Source organism: Vicugna pacos, chromosome X (assembly GCF_048564905.1).
Source record: "Vicugna pacos chromosome X, VicPac4, whole genome shotgun sequence".
In the NCBI taxonomy this organism is placed as follows: domain Eukaryota; kingdom Metazoa; phylum Chordata; class Mammalia; order Artiodactyla; family Camelidae; genus Vicugna; species Vicugna pacos.
Window position 1 is genome coordinate 6,965,098 of NC_133023.1, and position 20,895 is coordinate 6,985,992.

At 41.0% G+C, this 20,895-nt stretch overlaps 1 long non-coding RNA gene across 1 annotated transcript; it reads right to left on the minus strand.

Annotated features, from left to right (window-relative positions):
- Window positions 1-3,539: 3,539 nt before the first annotated feature.
- On the minus strand, window positions 3,540-19,960 carry LOC140691849 (uncharacterized). The gene is made up of 3 exons (XR_012067490.1): window positions 19,889-19,960; window positions 18,714-18,791; window positions 3,540-3,692 (listed from the first exon to the last, which is right to left on the minus strand). It is a non-coding gene; the product is annotated as an uncharacterized lncRNA (long non-coding RNA).
- Between the last annotated feature and the right edge of the window lie 935 nt (window positions 19,961-20,895).

Here is a 20,895-nt window from a genome sequence, read left to right on the forward strand (position 1 = left end):
ACTTTGTACATCCAGATGCCCAGGCAGTACCCCGGACCAAGTTCATCAGAATCCCTGGGGGCAAGACTTAGTCAGGCATTAAGATGTTTAAATTCCCCAGGGATTGCAAAGAGCAGCCATGTTTGGGAACCAGGGCTCACCTTGCTGTTCAGAATGTCCTGTTCAGAGTATCACCATCTCCTGGAAGTTCATTAGAAATGCAGAATGTCACGTTCCACCCCTGACCTACTGAATCAGAATCTACTTTTGAACAAGGTCCCAGGTGATTTGCTGGCACATTTAAATGTGGATCAAAGCCACGCAGGCCAGCACCAGGTTTCCGCTGGCCGGGAGCCCCAGCTGGGTGGACTGCTCCTGACTTCCAAGCCAAGTGGCCTGTGCTGCCAGCCCTGAAACTGGCAGTGGGCAGAGTACTGATTCCCTCCCCTGTGCTGACAGGTGCAGAGCGTTCCTTCTCCCTTTGTTTACTGAGCAAAGATTGGCATTTTTCAAAGAGAGGGAAAGAAGGAAGAGGGAGAGGCAGAGAGAATGAGAGGAACAGTCACTGGCATGTATTTCTTATTTTAACTCAAAACTTGCCCATCAAGTCTTGGCTGTCACAAAACTAAAGGTAATCAGTTCCTTTCACCAATGACCAGGAGAAAAGTAGCTTAAGGTATGCACCATATCCAGGTCTGAAGGGTAGGGGTAGTGTTTCTTCTATCCTAGGACACAACAAACTTTTTCTATGAAGGGCCAGATAGTAAATATGTTTGGCTTTGTGGCCATATTTTCTCTGTTGTAACACTTCAACTCTGCCATTGTATTGTGAAAGGAGCCGTAGGCAATATGTAAATGAATGGGCGTGGCTATGCTCCAATAAAATTTATTTTCAAAAACAGGCAGTTCCTCTGTTTGGGGGTATATACCAAAAAGAATTGGAAGCAGGTACTCAAATCCTTAGATACAAATGCTCGTGGTGGCACTACTCACAATAGCCTGATGGTGGAAGCAACCCAAAGGTCCATCAATGAATGAATACATAAACAGACTGTGGTCTATCCATATGATGAAATAGTATTCAGCCATAAAAAGGAGTGAAGTACTGATACATGCTTCAGTGTGGGTGAACCTCAGAATCAGCATGCTTGAGTGAAAGGACAGACACAAAAGGTCACATATTGTATGATTCCATTTATACGAAATACCCAGAATAGGTGAATCTATAGAAACAGGACTCAGATTGGTGGTTGCCAGGAGTTGAGGAAAGTGGGGATGGGGGAGTAACTGCTTAATGCGCACAGGATTTTATTTTGAAGTGATGAAAATGTTTTGGAACTGCATACAGATGGTGGTTGTATGACAGTGTGAATGTGCTAAATGCCACTGAATCGTTCACTTTAAAATGGTTCCTTTTATATTACGTGAATTTTGAATTCTAACTCAGTATAAAATGTTAAACACAAACTCCCCCCCAAACCAGGCAGCTGCTGGGTTTGGCCCAAGGGCTGTATTTTGCTCAGCCCTGCTCTGCCCCATTCAGACCCCGCTACATGGTAGACTCTGACTTTGCCTGGAACCTGTTTCCAAGTCTCCTCTGTGAGCAGACACCGTAGCCACATGGTCCAACTCTGGACAGGCCCCTTCGTTTCACCCCTGTAGCTGCACGTACTCTCTTGGGTCCTGTCCTATTTCTGGCTCTCCAGGCTTGGAAGGAGGCCCCACATCTACCTAAAACATCTTCCCCTGTACTTTGTAGGCTTTAGAACTGACCTTCCAGAAGCTTCCTTTCTCTCCACGGGTGCTTCATGACTGAAGCCCCTTCTGTAGCTAGTATCACGCTTGGCCATCCTCTTTGGTGACACCTCAGCCAGCTTTTGGGTTTTGAATCTGTCAGCCTTGATAGCAGACAGATGGACAGACAGACACTCAATATGTCCCATTTCTCTTGGAGTCAGTGCTGTCACAGAATTCCTAGTTTTCTTTTCATATTGGGGCCCTCATTAAGTTACTGTTCCTTCTCCAAGAAATGTTAATTCGTAGGATAATGTCAGTCTCTGTCAATGCCTGACCTACATCAAGCACAGTGTAGGTTACAACCCAAGATTTCCCATTGTAAGCTTAATGGGTCTGCTGGAATAAAGGATGGAGGACTTCAGCATCATCCTTGCTCATCCTACCTTTGTGGTCTTTGTGCGTCATTTAACACTGAGCCTGAACGTTTTTTTGTTTTTGTTTTTGTTTTTGTTTTTGTCTCTGAAGAACATCTGTTCCTCTTATCTAATTCTTTGGTTGCTATCTGAATTAAATGAGTTCATATATATGTAACAACTATATAAATGGTAAAACTAAGGGAGTATTCAGGGTCCCGGGAAAGCAATTTATGATTTATACTAAGATTACATTCTGAATGAAGTAATAATTGACATATTTCCCACACTTGACGGAAATGTCATCCTCCTGTTATTAATTAGAGACCCCATGGAGCAGAGATGAGTCACGCCAGCTGAGGCCCTCTTGACCAATCCACCAGCCACATGAGTGATTCTAAACAAGGTCTAGGGAAGAATGGCCCAGCTGAGCCCTTCTCAAAATGCTGAACTATAGAACCATGAGCAAATCAAATAGCTGTTTTTGTTTTAAGCCACTATGTTTTGGAGTATTTATTATGTAACATGGATCAACTGATACAGCTTCCAAGAAATTTGATATTCCTAGCAAGGAAGAGAAGGCTAAAGGGTTCGGTGAGATGTTTTCAAGGACTAGAGAAGAAAATGGCTTATGTCACCTCCTGTCATATTCTATTGGCCAGAACTTAGTCATATGGCATCATTTAACTGAAAGGAAGGATGGGAAAAATAGTCTCCTTATATGCCCAGAAAGAAGATTCAGTGCATTATCCACCATAGCTGTCCATAGTTTTTCCTCTTATTTTCCCTCTAGTGGATGGAACATGATCTTGGTTCTCTTCCTGTAAGCGGCATGGTGCTATAGCACTGAGGAATCAATCTCATTTCTTGACGGATGCATCTTGCCTATATTAATTTCAAAGCCTCATCAGGTTATTGCTGAAAATTCTCCTTACACCAGAAATTAACACAACATTGTAAATCGACTCTACTTCAATTAAAAAAAAAAAGAAAACTCTCCAAAAAGAGCAGACCTGACATTTTGACAATTCAGACCTGGCACTTCCCAATGTTGGCTTTAGGAAATATAGATAGAAACAGAATTGTACATAATCCCTCTCCACTCAAAGACAAAGCTGCCATCTTTATAGTTATCCTGCCATTGTCACCCCATTAACCTCGTGCCCACCTCCTCACAAGCTTAAGATAGTATATCTTAGTTGTTGGAGTAAGACAATTGCATTTTATTTGCAAAAGTAACATACTTACAGACAGAGTTACAGTAAACTATTTGCTTTTATTTTTAATTCAGACAGAACAATGACTAGGAAACACATACTGACAAGCTGTAGTCAACGTATTGAAGAGAAATATTTTGAAGGAGGCCTGTTTAAGATGAAATTGCAGGCTTGTTTCCTGTGGTTTGAAGTTCCAAGGTGGAAAACTCATGGCCCTCGTGTTTTCACATGTCATGATTTCTCCATAATTATTAAAATGTATTATTTCATTAAAACACAAACAGAAAAAGTCATTTCTATTTCTTGATCTTGGAGTCTTGCCCATCTTGTTCCCACAGCGCAGTCACTGGTGAAAGGTTGAGGAGATAAGGGGAAAAATTAGCCTGTCACTTCAGGAAAACAAAGTCTATGGATACACAGAAAATGACTGATATTAACATCTTTTTTGAACGACATCAACTGGGAAGGCAGGATGAAAGTGATTTCTACCACAAGCCAACTTGATTTTATTTCACTTGTTTGTGATGGAGAGGTGGTGTGTAAAAGAGAATTAAAAGAAAAATGTAAAATTACAGAAAGAATAAGCTGAAAAGGAACTTTCTGAGGTTTAGCCAGTTTCCTTAATTCAATTCACAGTTTGGTTCAATTCCATTTTATAAAATCAACAAACATTCACTGAGTGTCTGTAATGTATCAACCATGCGGATGCAATAAGTAAGATCCAGTCTGCCATCCAATACCTCAGTCCTGTGTGAAAAAACTTAAGCTGGAGATCTGAGGTGACTTATGTGAGTCCTACAGCTAATCAGTAGAGAAAGCAGGACTAAGCTGCAGGTCACCTGGGAGTTGATCTAGGGTGGCCTCTACTGGGTTGACTTCACTACTTGGTGACCCTCCTCCCTATAGTCCTTGCCTCATGACTCCTGGTTCCACAATCTGCCCCCCAGACAGTTTCTTTCCTATGCCAGATCAGAGGTAAACAGCCAAGAACTCACCCAAGCATCCAGAGGCTTCATCTATGTGATGCTCAAAAGAGCCAACAAAATGATCCTTGAGGCAATAAATATGAGAGGTGAGATTTTATAAGAAGGAAGAAGGGGTGTAGGGCAAAGGGAATATCAATGTCGTAGGAAATGTTGGTAATTTAGACATTGGAGTCAGTTATAGCCTCTAATCACTGAAATTGCTGGCTTGGAGGAATCGTGGGTCTCCGTAATAGTTACAGTAATAATAACGATAGTTTTAATATGAGTAGACAATACTTTCTGAGTGCTTAGTATGTACCAGTGACTCTTCTAAGGAAGCATACTTAAAATAACTCACTTAAGTCTAAAAATAAACCTATGAGGTATAAGTATCTCCATGTAATCATTAGCTCTTCTCACACTTAATGCTGTGTGACAAAGCTCCCCCCAACTTGGTGGTTTTTAACAACCACCATTTATTATGACTCTTCTTAAAATTGAAGTATAGTTGATTGACAATGTAGTGTTAGTTTCAGGTGTATAGCATAGTTTTCCAGTACTACATATGTATATTCTTTTTCATTTTAGGTTATTACAAGATATTGAATGTACTTCCCTGTGCTATATAAAGTAGGACCTTGTTGTTTATCATTTTATATATAGCAGTTTGTATCTGCTAATCCCAAAGTCCTAATTTATCCCTCCTCCTCCTTTCCCCTTTGGTAACCATCAGTTTGTTTTCTATGTCTGAGAGCCTCTTTCTGTTTTATAGATAAGTTTGTTTGTGTCATTTTTTTAGATTCTACATATGAATGATATATGGTATTTTTCTTTCTTTTTCTGGCTGACTTCACCCAGAATGATGATCTCCATGTCCATCCATGTTGTTGCAAATGGCATTATTTTATTCTTATTTATGGCTGAGTAGTATTCCATTGTTTATATCTACCACATCTTCTTTATCCAGTCATCTGTCAACGGACATTTAGGTTACTCTCTTGAGGGTATGGGTCAGCTGGGGGATTTGCTCATTCATCCACAGTCAGCTGCAGGTCACCTGAGAGTTGATCTAGGGTAGCCCCTGCCGGGTTGACTTCACTATTTAGTGACCCTACTCCCTGTCTCTCACATCCCCTCTGCAGGCTAGCTCAAGCATTTTCCCATGGTAGAGGCACGGGTGTCTGAGCGATCAATAGGACAAGAAGAAATGCACAAGCACTCTTTTTTTGGTGTAGAGAAATTCACCTTTATTAGCTGGAATATAACTATGAGAGATCGAGGATTAATCAGATTGTTTTTGCTCTTTTGTTGTTGTTGTTTTTTCTTTTTTTTTTAATTGAAGTATAGTCAGTTTACATTGTTGTGTCAATTTCTGGTGTACAGCATAATGTTTGTCATACATGTACATAGATAGTCATTTTCATATTCTTTTTCATTATAGGTTACTACAAGATACTTAATGTAGTTGCCTGTGCTATACAGTATAAACTTGTTTTTTATCTATTTTGTATATAGTAGTTAGTATCAGCAAATTCCAAATTCCCATTTTATCACTTTTCACCCCCTTTCCCCACTGGTAACCATAAATTTGTCCTCTATGTCTGTAAGTCTGTTTCTGTTTTATAAATAAGTTCATTTGTGTCTTTTTTTTTTTAGATTCCACACATAAGTGATATCATACACATTTTTCTCTTTCTGGCTTACTTCATTTAGAATAATGCTCTCTAGGTCCATCCATGTTGCTGCAAATGGCATTGCTTTATTTTTTATGGCTGAGTAGTATTCCATTACACACACACACACACACACACACACACACACACACACACACACCCACCCACCCACAGCTTCTTTATCAGTCATATGTTGATGGACATTTAGGCTGTTTCCATGTCTTGGCTATTGTAAATAGTGCTGCTATGAACATTGGGGTGCATGTGTCTTTTCAAGTTAGAGTTCCCCCGGATATATGCCCAGGAGTGGGATTGCTGCGTCATATGGTAAGTCTACTTTTAGTTTTTTAAGGAATCTCCACAGTGTTTCCCATAGTGACTGTACCAAACTACATTCCCACCAGCAGTGTAGGAGGGTTCTCTTTCCTCCACACCCTCTCCAGCATTTATCGTTTGTGGACTTTTGAATGGTGGCCATTCTGACTGGTGTGAGGGGATACCTCATTGTAGTTTACATTTGCATTTCTCTGATAATTAGTGGTACTGAGCATTTTTTCATGTGCCTATTGGCCATTTGTGTGTCTTCATTGGAGAATTGCTTATTTAGATCTTCTGTCCATTTTGGGGTTAGGTTATTTGTTTTCTTGTTATTAATCTGTATGAGCTATTTATATATTCTGGAAATCAAGCCCTTGTCAGTTGCATCATATGCAAATATTTTCTCCCATTCCATTTGTAGGTTGTCTTTTTGTTTTGCTTATGGTTTCCTTTGCTGTGAAAAAGTGTATAAGTTTAATTAGGTCCCATTTGTTTATTTTTGCTTTTATTTCTGTTGCCTGGGTAGACTGGCCTAGGAGAACATTGCTAATATTTATGTCAGAGACTGTTTTGCCTATGTTTTCTTCTAGGAGGTTTATTGTGTCTTGTCTTATATTTAAGTCTTTAAGCCATTTTGAGTTTATTTTTGTGTATGGTGTGAAGGAGTGTTTTAACTTCATTGATTTACATGTGACTGTCCAGCTCTCCCAACACCACTTGTTGAAGAGACTGTCTTTTCTCCATTGTATATTCTTGCCCTCTTTGTCAAAGATGAATTGACCAAAAGTTTATGGATTTATTTCTGGGCTCTCTATTCTGTTCCATTGATCCATATGTCTGTTTCTGTGCCAGTATCATGCTGTTTTGATTACTGTAGCTCTGTAGTATTGTCTGAAGTCTGGGAGGGTTATTACTTAAGCTACATTCTTTTTCTTCAGTAATGCTTTGGCAGTTCTGGGTCTTTCATGATTCCTTATAAATTTTAGGATTATTTGTTCTAATTCTGTGAAAAATGTCCTGGGTAATTTGATAGTTTTTTGCATTAAATCTGTAGATTGCCTTGGGCAGTATGGCCATTTTAACAATATTGATTGTTCCAATCCAAGAGCATGGGCATCTTTCTATTTCTTTAAATCATCTTTAATTTCCTTAATCAATGTTTTATAGTTCTCCATGTATAAGTCTTTCACCTCTTGGTCTGATTTATTCCTAGGTATTTTGCTTTTTTGGATACGATTTTAAAAGGGATTTTTTTTTTACTTTCCTTTTCTGATATTTCATTGTTAGTGTAAAGAAATGCCACTGATTTCTGTATGTTAATATTGTATCCTGCTACTCTGCTGAATTCTTTTATTAGTTCTAGTAGTTTTTGTGTGGAGCCTCTAGGGTTTTCTATATATATTATCATGTCATCTGCATATAGTAACAATTTTACCTTTCTCTTCCAACTTGGATCCCTTTTATTTCTTTTTCTTTTTTGATTGCTATGGCTAGGACTTCGAATACTGCGTTGAATAGAAGTGGTAGGAGTGCAGATTTTAGTGGGGTGTATTTTGTTAAGAAGCTCTAAGTTAGTAAACTGTGGCCCATGAGCCAAATTCCTCATGCCATCTATTTCTGTTAATAAAGTTTTATTGGTATACAACCACATCCACTCATTTATGTATTGCGTGTGACTGCATTTGTGCTTCGCTGGCAGAATTTGAGTAGTTGCAACAGAAGCCATGTGATTTGTAAAGCCTAAAATACTGACTGTCCGGTCCTTTTCATAAACAGTTGGCTGCTCATTGCTCTAAGCTGATGACAGTTTCACGCTCCTAGGCAAAAATAAATTTGTCTTCATGTTCAGCTTCATTATGGAGGAACTTCTGGGGTCTTTATCTTCTCTCTGTCTTCCTTATTTTCAGGTGGGAGGTTTTTGACTGTGTGGAACCTCCCCATCTTTAATGAACTCCAAAAGTTGAAGTTGACAATTTTGGATGTGGTTTTTAATAAGCAAGCATTTCATAAATTTTCACTATCTTAGTTTTTTTTAAATGAATTAAATCATTTGCAAAGTTTAATTTGGTCAAGCAGCTTGATAAGTATAGGCAAAATAAACCGTCCTATGCAGTGAGCACTCAGTCCCCTAAAAGGTCTATTTGGTACAGGTTTCTCCATAGAAAGGAAGTTTTTTGGTACAACGAGTGATTGAAAACCAAAGACTTGTTTTTATAAGGTCAGACCATAGGAATCATAAAGTCAATATTTCTAGCATTTATGGATTTGCTTTCATTAGTTTTTGGCAGTACACAACTTCTTGATTTTTGAAAGAGGTACAAAATGGTGCAGAAAGCTTCTGAACAGGAATAAAAATATATATATGTATTTTTTATAATTTTAGTGTAAACAAATTCCAAGCATATGGATTACATTTCCTTTTAAAAATAAAGGGTTTTAACATTTAATGGGAAAAGCGATTTGCAAAATATGCTTTGGATTTTGCCAAATCCGAATCACTCAAAATGTACAATTAACTCTAAACGAAACCAAATTCAACTGTCTTTGCTTTAAATGACAAGAAAAGACAGCTCCCATTGTTCTTCATGCCTTTGAGTTCCCAGGTCGAGAAAGGGCAGTCGGATGTGCTGTAAACTAGGCACTGTTCTTTGTAACGTCTGCCTCAGAATTGTAGTTGAACCAGGCGAGCGTTTCCCAGGGGAATATGCGTGACCTTCTCAAGTGTAAATCGATTTTGACTAGTTATGATGTTTAAGAGGAATTATAGAGAGGAACTGACGTGTTTCCTGGTAAGGGATCCAGTTGTTAATTTCCACCAGCTACGAAATGCTTTTTCTTGTCCTGAGAGCTGAGTAATCTGACAAAAGTCTTCTACATTTTAACGACCTTTTATATTTGTAATGAGAGCAGGAGAGTGGTAATAAATGTACCATTAAAAAATACTTTAGGTTTTTCTCTTAGATCATATTCATTGGCAGAAACAAACATTGCTGTTTTCAAGCCAAGTGGGACTGACTAGCTAACTGTTAGGCTGATACACCAAGGAGCACTTTCTGCTACTTGCTATTTACAGTTATTGTCCGTTGCAGGAATTAAGCTGACTAGGGAGAGGCACCAACCCAAACTGGGAGCCCGGGCGACAGAGAACTCTTGTATCGACCAGTCTCTACTCAATAATATCTGTGTCTCCTTTGAGGAAACAGAAAATTATGACTTAGGAGTTGTCTGGAATATGCAAGCGCTTCTTAGGAGAATTTAAATTTTAAATGGGACTTCTGGTCGGAGAAGATCTATAAGCCATTTGCCAAGAGTTGAAGACGGTAATAAAACTGAGGAGTACATTATAATGATGCAAATAAATTCTTAGTTCTGGAAAGAATGTGAGGAAACATAGGGGCACTATGTTAATGTTGAAATCTAGGAGCATAATTAGAATAGATGCAAAACCACTGCATACACCAAAGAGTAAACAGTATCAGTAAATATAAGTGTGAGAGGGAGGAAGAAAATGATTGGAAAATAAAAGGAGGGAAGTAAATGAACCCCCTGCTTGCTTCCTTTCCAGCCTTGTGTAAAAGTATTAAAGCATTCATCTTACTGTCTCAAAGTTTTTCATTTTTCAAAGAACTGTCCAGTAAGGAGAGAAATTTTATATTTTCACATACATTTCTTTAACTCTGATTCAACAAAAAAGGGCACCATAGCAAAAAAAAAAACATAAATCTGGCATCTCAAAGGTCAACTTCTTTTGTATTCCTGTAACAGTCTTATTGGCACTTTTAGAACTCAGTGAAACTCAAAATTCTTCACGCTATACATCCATTTTTAAACTGCACATTTCTTCTAAACATCACTAAGTTCATTAATATTTAGGTTTGCAATTTTCTGTTCCCACCAAAAGTGATCTACATGTGGAAACTACATGGTTGACAGAGCTGCAAGGGGGCAGTAACCATCCCTGTTCCTCGTGAATCAAACGCTTTTGCAGTTCAAGAGAGTGGTCCCAGCACTCACATGATTATTTCCTGAGTTGCCCATTTTGTGGTTAAAATTTACATAAATATTAGGTACGCTCAGTCTCTTCCCTGTGGCTTTTCCAGAAGAACTGCATTCCTGTATATTTATTAGCCACTTTCAAAGCTTCTACTTGTTATAACTTGTAGAAAGGAGAAAGTCTGAAATATAAAGAAGTCTTAGATTTGTATAAATCAGGGCTGTGTTCGTATAATCTTATGAAGATGTAACAAGTAAATGCATTACTGAACTCTGGAAGGCAGTTGGGGAAAGAGTAGCCTTCTCCATCTCTCTTTCTGGAAATATCCATGGGTCACTCCTGTCTCTCTGGTCATTACACACTTCTTCCCCTCAGCCTTTATTTTTAATAAACGCTTTCCCTCCTGATATTGTATCATAGAACTCCTTGTCACCTTCCATTTGTCTCTTACCTTAAACTTCCCTCTTGGTTTCCCTCCATTTTCATTTTCTCTGGACTGTTAGTTTCCTCTGTCTCATTTACTTTTCTGTTTCTGGTGCTTGTGGTGGCATCAATGCAAAGGTCACAAAATTGTTTCCATTTCCTCCTTGCATTGAGGGGGCCATGAGATGATGTCTACATGATGGACTGAGGGCAATGGTGATGTTTGCCCCGTCCAGCCCTGGCCTTTTGAAAGAACTGCAGTATCTTCCAACTTCATCCTCCTTTGATGGATTGGTCAGTTAGAATTTGGCAGTCTGGTTCAAAGCTCTGAAGGTCTCTGAGGCTGTAGGGGTTGGCAGAACCCCAAAATAGAAGGAGCCTGATTGAAAGAGAGCTTCCCCTGGACAGCCTTGTGATGAGGGACATCTGCCTTGGATTTTGTGTTGGCACAAACACATCTACTGTGTTAAGCCACTGAGATTTTGGGCTGTTTGTCACAGAAGTTTGCCTCTGTTGACTATTGCAGTGATCTCATAAATGACCTTCAAGATTCAGTTCAATCGTCATCCCCTCTATGGAATCTTCCTTCTGTGAGCTTCTAGGGCACCTTAATTAGCTATAAGGGCACACAGTTTCTGCAATTCTCTGAGTTGAAACTAATATTTTACCTCTGACTCTTCTTTCTTAAAGATAGCAACTTTGTATACTAGTGCCTACTGCAGTGCCTTGCCCAGAGCAGAAAGATGCTCAGTAAATCTTGGTAGACGTCACCCCTCCTTGAAAAGAAGGCATAACAAATGGGAGAATTTCAGGCACTGTGGCCCTTGAGGATGGATTGGGGTCAGTGGTAACTGAAGGTGTGGGGAGAAATTAGCCACGTGTCCTTCAATGCTGTCATCTACTCTGTTTATTACACAAGGAATGCTTTGTCATCATTCACTTCATAGTGGAGATAAAGGCAAGGTTACATAATATAATGATCGTGCTTCCATAACCATTCAAGCATCTGTTTTTGCCTAAGTGCTGTTCTGGGTACTAGGGGAAAAGAGGTAACTGTGACAGATCCACTCCCTGCCTTCACGAGTCTATTTTCTGAACCATTAGTCTTATGATATCATTTCTGAGACTCACCTTTCCTTTGCATGAATCATCAGGGTGCTGATCAGTTTATGAAGCATAGTGTATCCCTTCTGGGCAAAACACAGAGAACAGGCAAACAGTAGAAGACACTGTAAATAGGGTAGCCTGTAATTGCTCGTATGCTGGCTTCTGCTGTTCATTCGTAAGGACTTTATTGTCTGATTACAGAGATCACACATGATAATTTAATTTCTCCACTTGCATTTTTTTCTTCTTTTAAATGTTTGAGAGCTCCTTGAGGATGGAGACGAAGTCTTTAACGCAGTTCAACAAACATTTATTGAACGCCATGATCTATTTAGTTACTTTGGGAAAAAAAGTTTGCAGATTCCTCTAAATTCATTTTGTACTACTTACAAATAATCCCTTTCAAGCGCTGAGCTTTCTTTAAAGCATTTACTGCTTAAGTCTTTTATTTTTTTTTTGCTCTAAAAGATTTTACTTGTCCCAGATTTCTTTTTCTCATCTTTTCTTCCATACTTATTTACCCAACATTCTGAATCTATATTTTTTAAAAATTAGATCATTCAATTAGTAAATTAAATCAGATGTTGAATGGCCAAGGGAAGTTTTCTATATAAAGGAATTGTATGAAGAAGGCAATCATTGAATTAATTCATATGTTTTGTAAAGCAGACCTTTTTAAAAACCAGATTTGAATAGTAACGTGTTTACATTCATTTTCAGTTCATTTCATTTACGTAATATAGGGCTTTTCAGAATAAGGTTTCGGATGCCTATCCCACAGCCACTCCTCAACTTTGTCTGCTTTTTGTAGAAACGGGGATTAAAACATGTGTCAGAGTTACTCAGGAGCATGGTCTAGAGTGCCTCAGGGAGAGTTTGTACTTACCTTAGGAGGAGGAGTTGGGAAGTCAAAGGAAGGGAAGAGAAAAGTGGGAAAAAGCCCCCAGAGGGAGAAGGAACTCAGAGACTCATACTTGATACTGGCCTGAATATACAGAAGACAGAGCTGACAGATTTGGTCAAGAGAGAATCAGAATATCATTAAGTGAAATCAGAGAAAGAAAGACAGATACCATCTGATACCACTTATATGCAGAATCGTAAAAAAAAAGATACAAATGAACTTATTTACAAAACGGAAACAGATTCTCAGACATGGAAAACAAACTTATGGTTACCAGGGCAGGGGGAAGAGGTAGGAAGGGATAAATTGGGAGTTTGAGATTTGCAGATACTAACTGCTATATATAAAATAAATGACAAGTTTCTTCTGTGTAGCACAGGGAACTATATTCAATATCTTGTAGTAACCTATAATGAAAAAGAATATGAAAAGGAATATATGTATGTACATGTATGACTGAACTGTTACACTGCACACTGGAAATTGACACAACATTGTAAACTAACTGTACTTCAGTTAACAAAAACAAAGAGGCACCATGGAAAGAAATGATTGTTTGGTTTCCCAGAAGGGACCAGTCTTGTTGGTGGCACTGGAGGCCAGTTCTTTATAGCCCAAAGGAATGGTTTTCTAGTTGGGGGGGAGGTGAAGAGCCCTGACCCTCATCCAGGCTGAAGGGCCTGGAACACACAGAAGGGATGGGGTGAGCTGAGAGTGAGTCCCCATGAGTCAGAGCCTAGAGGCAGGAAGTAGCCTCCCCGAGAGATGCCTACGGAAGGATGGGGCACCGGCTGGGCACCCTATGGCAGATTTTTGCAACCTCGGCACTATTAACGTTTTTGACTTGGTAATTGTCATGGGATGGGGGCTGTCTTGTACGTTGTAGGATGTTTAGCATCACCTCAGGCCTTGGTTCACTAGATGCCAGTAGCACTCCCCTCCACCAGTTGGGACAACCAACTAATGTCTCCAGCCATTGCCAAATGTCCCCTGGTGGGCAGCATGGCCTCAGATTAAGAATCTCTGTCCTATGGAGAGAGAGGCCAAGGAACTGAGAGCCAAGAACAAAATGAGAAGATGTACCCGAGAAACAAACGGGGCAGGCAAGGATTTGCGGCAGGGGAGCAAAGTCTCAGCAAAAGGTCACCATTGAGTTATTTGCTCAGGAAGCCCCCCACCTACCCGTCACCCTCACCGCCTGCTGTGCCCTTGAGAAATGGCAGCCTAGCCCACAGCATCTCCATGGACATAGGGGGCAGCTTGAAGAGAGGCTGTTCACTGCTCTGAGAAATGAACCTTCAGAGCCTCTAACTCATCTTCTTGCTTCTGCCTGTATCTGCTGCCGTCTCCTCTCCATCCAGCTGCCAGGGTGGTCTTTTAAAAAACAGAAACCGGACCTCATGACACCCTGCATAAGAGCCTCCAGTGGCTTCCTGCTACACTCAGACTAAACCCCACCTCTTCCGCATGACTGACTTGCCAGGACCTGCCTGATCTGACCCTGCCGCCCTCCCTGTCTTCACGCCACCCAGATCGCCACTTTGATCACTACCCTCTGGCCTCAACTGGCCTGCTTGCTGGTCCCACCCCAGGGCCTTTGTCCACACGGTTCCCCCTGCCTAGGAGATTCTCCATGAGGTCTCTGCTTAAACGTTACCTCCTGGAATCTACCACTAGTTTCACCCGACCACCACAGCCAAGTAGCCAATGAGCAACCCCTTGCAAAACTTACACTTTTGCCTCTTACTGTGTTCAACTTTTTATAGCATTCATCATTGTTTATGCTATATTTTATCCATTTATTCATTCTCTTCATTGACACACATTAATACTTTTGTGCTTGCTTTTAAATTGAATATATGTTTACAGGGTTATTTACTTGCCTCTGTCTACATTTTCATGGCCTAGAAGAGAGCCAGGTACATCATAGCAGCTCAGTAAACAATTGTTGAACAAAGAGTGAGTGGCAAAGGGCAAAGCTAATGACAAGAGTGCTGTAATTAATTGTATATGTCTCATCTAAGCATTTATAAATGCAGTTAGCATTTCTGTTATCCTCTGTAATCTCTTTGTATTTCAAATGTCATTGGAGAACATCAGATCAGTATCATTTACCATTTAGAAGGAAGGACCATATGTCCCATAGCATCCCAATTTGTGCCTGTCATCCCAAGGGAACTATTAATAGCACCCTCACTCTCAAAAACAGCCTCATTTGGACAATAAATTAAATTTATACAGGGTAAGGATGTGTCTTTTGACAGGTATGGGCAATGAGTGATAGAAGTTGAGACTGAAAAGAGATGAGTGGGATCTGTCAAGCATGACTTCATGGAAGCTTTGGAACTAGCATTGAGCCTGGAAGGATGGAGAGGATGAAGGAAGAATTTTTTGGATGGAGAAAGTCACTTGGGCAAAGGGTCAAAGATGTGGCCATGCTCAGGCAGGTTTTCTCTAGAGGAACCCAGACGGTAAATCTGACAACAAAGATGTTTTTAAACCAAAAGTCTTGTCTCTGTGGAAACACCTGTGACAAGAGACTCCAGGCGCTAACTCATGGCTGTGTCATTGTGTTAGCATCGTTCTTTTGTCTCTCGCTGACAATGGTGGGGTGGGGCTTCCATTGTGATGGAAGGTTTAGGCAAGAGAACATTCAGGGGTAAAATGCAAAGGCAGATTGTAGATGGACTGGGTTCCAAGGCTGAGACTCAGGGGTACATCCTAGAGGCGCTAAGTGTCTATTTAAGGCATTGTTATGCTCTTATCCCTTAAACACTGATTTAGGTGGCTAGGTTGGAATGTTTGACACCCACTGGAAAAATAGTTGCTTAAAAACAAATGCCTTTTTCAAACCAGTCCTAGAGAAGATGGAAGAGAAGTTGATAAGGGCATTAAGGACCCTAGATGAGGCAGAATCAGCTCATTAATGCCAGCTGTTTCAGCAATTAGAGTTGAGCTCAGCACAATGATTCAATTTACTTGAACAAAATCAGGTTTTACATTTCAGCTTCTGAATAGCTTCCACTCTTCCCATGAGCCGGGAGGGCTTGGTTTTGGTATAAGCCATGGCCACTGTTGTTTAGTCAACATGGAGAGAACAAACCAGAAAGAGAAGGTCTGTTCTTGCATTCTTGAGGCAACAATTAAGTCCCTAAGGACTTAATCCCAATCAAGTCAGGACGGGGCTGACTCATCCATGGAAGTTAGTAATTTTCCTTGTGGGGCCAAGCCTTCTTTCCCAACTAAGTCAACAGCATTTTGAAGTCTCATTAAAACAAGCAAACAAACTATGTCCCTCTTTCAGTCAACTTCACCTCTCTGAGAGTTTCGTTTTTTATAAAAGGATAGTTGATCATTCAGATAAAAATCCATTAGTTGCTTTTTCCAGACCAGCTGAACGCCTCACCCCCTAACCATTGTCAGAGAGACAAAAGAACGCTGCTAACACAATGACATGGCCATGGGTTAGAGCCTGGAGTCTCTTGTCACAGGTGTTTCCACAGAGACAAGGCTTTTGGTTTAAAAGCACCTTTGCTGTCAGATTTACCCTCTGGGTTCCTCTAGAGGAAAGCTGCTTTATGAAACAAAGGGAAAACAAAGGTAGAGGCAGATCTCACCACCCCAAAGTGGCTAGAGTAAGAAAAATGTGATGCTATCCGAATTTTCACCAAAGGATTTGAATTTTGGCTGAGAGCCCCTTATCCACCTTTTGGGGAAAAGTTGAGGGAAGCCAAGTCCCCTGGTTCTTATCTTTCCATTGCTGTTTGAAATGTTCAGTTGCAGAGGCTCATTCCCTCAGATAAACAATAGAGTGGTCTTTAGATGGCCAAGAGCCGGAGGCCAGGTTGGAGCTGAGGAATCAGTGACAGATGATTCTACATACAATAAAATCCAAGCTGGTGTTGCATTCTTTTTGTGATGGACTCAATTTAAAACTTTTTGTTTGTTTCATTGTTGGCAGTGGGGGTGTTGTTGATGTTTCTGGGGATGGAATGAAATTTAGAGCTCTGTTTGGACAAATGTCTTCAACTTGCTCAAGAGTGGGGGTGTAGCTCAGTGGTAGAGCGCGTGCTTAGCACACGTGAGGTCCTGCATTTGATCCGCAGTGCATCCATTAAAAAAAAAAGTAAACTAAGAAGATTAAGGAGAGAGAAAATGAAGATCTACACACACAAAAAGCAGTAAGAAGGAAACCAGTCATCTTTAAAAACTCATCTCTTTTCAGAATTGGATTCCATTTTATTTCCATTAAAAAGAAAAGAAATTATTAGAAAAATGTTTTTTCTCAAAATCATCTTTAAAAACTTATGTCTCTTCTCAGAATTGGATTCGATTTTATTTCCATTAAAAAGAAAAGAAATTATTAGATAAAAAAATTTTTTCCTCAAAATAGAAGGAAACAATAGAGAAAAGAGACCATTTCTAATTGATATGGTAGAGTTGACATTCTGCCATTTCCAAGGCTAGGGCATTAGAAGACTTGCCAGATTCTTTCAGAATACTTGCTGTGGGGGAAGCCTGCCAGCATGTTGTGAGGAAGTCTGAGCTAACGACGTGGAGACATGAGGACTGACCAGCTCCAATGATCGCAGCCATGCCAGGCCCCCTACATCTGAGCACAAAGCTTTCAGATGATCTCACCCCCAACCTCCATCTGACAACCACCACCTGAGAAGAGACTTCGAGCAAGAACCATCAACTGCTGTGAGCCTAATCCATCCACAGAATCATTGAGATAACACATGTTTGAAAAGTCAGGAAGCATTGGGTGGTTTGTTGGGCAGTAGTAAATAATTGGAGCAGCCCCTGAAAATGACATCAACTTGCCGATTTGGTGTTAACCAGGGAAATAAGATACAGAGGTGGGCTGCCAGGCTGCCTGGGGTTGACTCATGGGTTCAGATTCTGGCCCCATCACCTTGGGTAATTACTTGCCCTCTCAAAACTTCAGCTTCTTACCTGGAAAATGTGGGTGATGATGATAATAACAGTATCTTTGAGTTGTGAAGTGTAAATAAATTCATGTAAATTACCTAGCACGCCGCTTGTCACAGGGTTCACACTAAATACATTTCATCTGTTTTTATTAACTACAATGGCCCATAGAAACCCATAGGCAGGGGAATAACCTGTTTACTATTTAGATAAATGGTCTCTATATTTGGGTAATTTATTGTGTTTCCAGTGGGCTGACCGACTCTTTGCAAAAGAATCACCTCTAAGATGGTAAACTTGGAAAAGGAGCGGGCACATTCAAAGATCAGTTTTGGGAAATGACGTTCTCTGTCTTATGTGGGTGAAAAGCTTAATGTTTCTTCTGAAAACCCACCAACAGAGAAACAAACACAGAAATGAGTTTTAAGGCATCTGTGGCAAAGTTAACTCCAACGCGCCCTGGGTAATGTATACTGTACATTCCGGGAATGGTGCTGCCTTAGAAATTTATTATGTGTAACATTTAATAAAGGGAAGAGTTTAACAAAACACCCTGGAGACCCACGTTCTAATTGAGTATCTGCTTTGATGGCTGACTTAGAGCAAGTCACTGGAGTGCTGTCTCTTATTTCCAACTACAATAAAACAGGATTATGAATACATTTGGAGCACCTCAAACACTGCAAAATAAAGGAGGGGGCAGAGGACCTGAAAACGTGGATGCTTAACAGATTGGATAGAAGGTGTGCATGGTAATACTATTAGCATCAGGACAGTCAAGAGTCCCTAAGGGTTTCAGCAGGGGCAGACTGGGGCAAGAGCATAATGAGGTCCTAGAGGCATGGACACCTTCCAGCCTGTTACTTATTGATGCCAGAACGTTCAGAGACTAGGAAGGGCCACCTTCTTATCTATAGAATGAAGTGGTACATATGGGGGGGTGTATGGTATTTATGAGTATATATGTATATGCCATATAGTCCCTATCCCATATCCAGGTATATGGACACTGGGGTATCTTTTAGAAAACTGTTGAAATCCTACTCACCTGGCTTTAATCAAACATGAGCCTTTGAAATCAGTGGAGCCTGTGGTTGACACCTTCAATGGGTCTTTGAAATTCACCCTATAAAAAAGTTAAGCGACTGGAGGATTTGCCAATAACCAGGAAGGGCATGTCTGTTAGCTGTAATAATGAGAGGGTGTCAGCTGCAGAGAGCACCAGCCACATTTCACTGGGAGGGATCCCTTCCATTTTGGGAGACTTGCCATTCCAAAGCAGTTGTGGACAAATACTTGGCTTCTCTATCCTATTCGAATTCCTATCTCCTAGCTCTTGGTTAGGCCTAAATCCCCTTTGTTAGCATCATAATTCATTCCAAATTTGGTGCATTCCGTTGGTAGGCTCTCAAAGTCATGTGTCTCCCCAAATCATATGTGAATTTAGAGAGAAACTGATGTGGAACTGGAATAAATAAAAGATGCTTACATTTAAAGATCTTATGGAGACGGCCATTGGGCTCCAAGTGGCCCCTGAGACTATTAAATAGATCTAGAGACTGGAAGGTCACTGAAGGCAGGACCAGGCATTTTGTCCTGTTCACAGCAGAAATCCCAGCATGTCAGACAGTGCCCAGAATACAGCAGTGCTTCATAAATACTTTGTAGAAAGGATGGTTACTTGAAGGCACGTTGGACCAGAGATGTAGCTGGTCGCAGGTAGGGGTGTGAAAGACGTGTGACCTTCAGAGGATTTTGTTTCCAAATCAATCAGGAAGGATCAAAGAAGACAAGACAGGAGCTTCTGCAGGGTCTCAGCTCCAATCTTTGGGTGGAGGGAGGGAGGCTCTAAGGCAGAGAAATTGTGTGATCAGACTCCTGGGGGACTTCTGGATTAGGATTCTGGTGTTTGTCAGGGTAGTGTCTCATCCTGAGATCAAGAAATAAAGGGCATTGTTCCCTCTGGAATGTGAGCAGCTCTCAGAGTGACCTTGGGCATGGGAGCTGATGACCATGGATGCCTGATGTAGGTTACACTGAACTCAATGGGAAAAACAAGACCCATCTGTATGGTCGGGTCACTCAAGATGGCTGTTCTCTTGCTCTCTGTCCATCCTGTGCTCAACCAGCCCCTGCTTCAGCTACACCCTCCTCGGGTGAATGTGCTTCCCCCCACCCCCACCCCCACCCCCACCCCCACCCCTTAGGCCAGAACAGCTTTACCTAATTTATTAAAGGGAAACACCTGCCCTGGTGATGGTCGTTAACGGCAGGGCTGAGGGGGCGTGCCCCAGGGGCTGGTTTCCCTGGTAACAGACGAGCCTCACTGACGTCAGTTCCTCCTATAAATGGCAGCCGCCTTCCCCGCCGCGTCACGAGCGAGGCTTGCTGTTTCTCCTGCTTGTCGTTTGATGGAGTGGGGTGTCTCTCCAGGACCTTGCTTCAGGTGTGTAAGCTTCCCCATCTCTTAAACCTTTAGTGTCTCTGTCACTGACTCCAGGCTCTTCGGTCTTGAGTTTGGGCCAGCACAGGGCGTGCAGCCCACCACCACCCAAATCTCTGCGCAGCAGGAAAGGAGCCGTTTTCTCCCCCAAATGGCCAAGTTAGAGTGGAAACTAGGACGAGAGGGTATTTATAAGGAGACGGGCAGAGGATTTCACCGGGTCACCATCTTGGTTGGGCCACCGAGACACTCACAGTTCTTTTAAAAGAAATACATCATTTATGGCAAAACAAAAAAATTCCCTTGTTCTCTAGAGGAGGTGAAGCGGCTATTCTAGCAGATGATTGATCTGTATTTAACCACCTTGTCCTCTTTTATTAGTCCTCTTGGCTTACCTTGCCTTTTGTCAAATCCTTTTAAAAACACGTTTGGGACTGCAAAACATTACCCTGCAATCTGGGTGAGACTCTTTAAGGATTTCCAAACGCTTTCATTGCCATCACCACATCAGATGCTCAACAGACTAGCGTTTACAGTTTACAGACTGAGTCTGTAAACCTTTCCTATAAAGGGCTGGATTGTAAATGTTGTCACCTCTGCGGGCTATACATCTCCATCGTGACTATTCAACTCTGCATTGTGGCGTGAAAGCGGCCATTGACTATGCAGAAAAGAATGAGTGAGGCTCCCTTCCAATAAAGTTTTATTGGTGAAAATAGGCAGCGGGTCAGAGTTGGCCCATGGGCTGGAGTTGGCGGCCCTTCAGGCTAGATTCGTGCTATTTAAA